The sequence below is a fragment of the Alligator sinensis genome, unplaced genomic scaffold (genome assembly GCF_000455745.1).
Source record: "Alligator sinensis unplaced genomic scaffold, ASM45574v1 scaffold410_1, whole genome shotgun sequence".
NCBI classification, from domain to species: domain Eukaryota; kingdom Metazoa; phylum Chordata; order Crocodylia; family Alligatoridae; genus Alligator; species Alligator sinensis.
In genome coordinates, this window is record NW_005841972.1 from 1,291,127 (window position 1) to 1,292,822 (window position 1,696).

General features: G+C 47.5%; 1 protein-coding gene across 10 annotated transcripts in view; it reads left to right on the plus strand.

The window, feature by feature from the left end:
* RHBDF1 (rhomboid 5 homolog 1) overlaps nt 1-1,696 on the plus strand; it is a 166,741-nt gene that overhangs the window by 45,717 nt on the left and 119,328 nt on the right. The window contains exon 1 of one of the 10 annotated variants that reach the window (XM_025200622.1): nt 59-94. The exons of the other annotated variants lie outside the window; for them this stretch is intronic. The gene's annotated coding sequence lies outside the window, so the exon portion shown is untranslated. Of the gene's footprint in view, nt 1-58; nt 95-1,696 lie in introns of those variants that run through there. 10 annotated transcript variants of the gene reach the window in all.

Consider the following 1,696-nt stretch of genomic DNA (forward strand, 5'->3'; position numbering starts at 1 on the left):
TTCCGCGTCCGTTCACTGGTAGGATGGAAGAGAATACCACCTGTGCACCGAACTCCCTCAGCACGCCGCCCAGAACACTGTAGTCCGCCATCAGGTGATCGGGGGTTCTCCTGGCCGCATCATTAGTACCCACATGGACTAGGACCATGGGGTAGTAATCGGTGGGCTTGATCCTGGCCTGGATTTTACTTCCCGTTAAATAATGGAGCTATGGTTGAAACAGGGCTCTGTATCTGAACTGTACACGGAGGGTTATGGAGTCAGAAGTTGCAGTTCAAGAGGTGTCAGAAACCTATATGCGAGTGGGTGAGGGCTGCAGGTCTGTATTTACAATACTAGATCTGGTGATGTTTCCTTTTTATTTAAAAAAACAAAACAAAACAAAAAAAAACAAAAAACACACACACACACACAACAACTTTGTTCATTAACTAATCCAAATTATCAAGTAAAAATTTAACATTTAAAGATGCATCCAGTCCCTAAAGTAAGGGTGCCAAACTCACCCTGCCCCCCTGAGCTGGATCCTGACCATGGGTCTCCTCACAGGCTGTATCTGGACTTGGTGGCGGAAGGCCAGTGTCAGGGCAAATGGTGATGGTAGCAGCAGTGGGGCAAGTGGCAGTGAATTGACTGGGGCTCTACAGGCAGAGGCTCCTCTTGCCTCCCCCTCCCCCCACCCCCAAATGCTGCTAATGGCTATGTCCGATGAGGCCCCTAAGTCCCAGATACTGGGGCAGCCAGTAACCCCATACCAGAATTCCCTGGTCTGCCAAGAGCCCTGTATGGACTGGATCTGTCTCACAGTGGAAACAGACATTACTGATTTCTCATTCATGTGGCCTTAAAAATAAGCTTAAGATAGTACAAGTGGAGAGCAAATAGACATTCTTACCCTTTGTTGCACCACATGACAAGAAAATTAGTGGCGCAACAAAAAAATTGAAATAGATTCTGCCACTTCATTGTGTTGGATGTCTTTTACCTTGTGGTGCTTTCCCCACTCTGCCAGCCCCAGGGCTGGTCAGGCAGAAGAAAGCCCCCCTTTTCTCTGCTGCCCCAGACCTGCACTGTAGGTTTGGGGCAGCAGAAACAAGTGCTTCCCTGCTCAGCCAACACTGCGGGGGGGCAGGTCTGGGGCAGCAGAGAAGGTGGGGAGATCACATTGCCTGTTGTCCTAAACCATCAAGGGTGGGATAAAGGGTGATGCATATCACTCAGTGAATCAAATTAGCTGTGGCATAACACATTGTGGTACAGTTGAATCACTCTGTTCAGCAATATCTGTTTCTAGTCTGTATGTAACTTTTGCTGGTTTGGTGCTCTGACAGTCTCTGATGCTCCCCGGTGGTCAGTCTTACCTGCTATGCCCTCCATCCCCTTTATCACTTCTCTTTTTTATCCTTCTTGCCATACCTTTTGATGTTAACAGCTATTCTAATTCAGGAAGATTGCCAGAGGAACACCTTAGGTGCTTTTATCTGGCTCCATTAGTACTCATTAGGGCTATGCAAAGCTTCAGTTGCCAATTCGATTCGGCGGAGATTCTGCCCGATTCGGCAGCTGAATCCCCAAATCTGAATCTAAATCGAATTGGAAGCCTCTGGTTCAATTCAGAGAGGTTTGACGATTCGGCTATAGACATAGCTTTATATGTTTTTTCTACCTCAAGGTACCAGGCATAGCTCAGGAATGC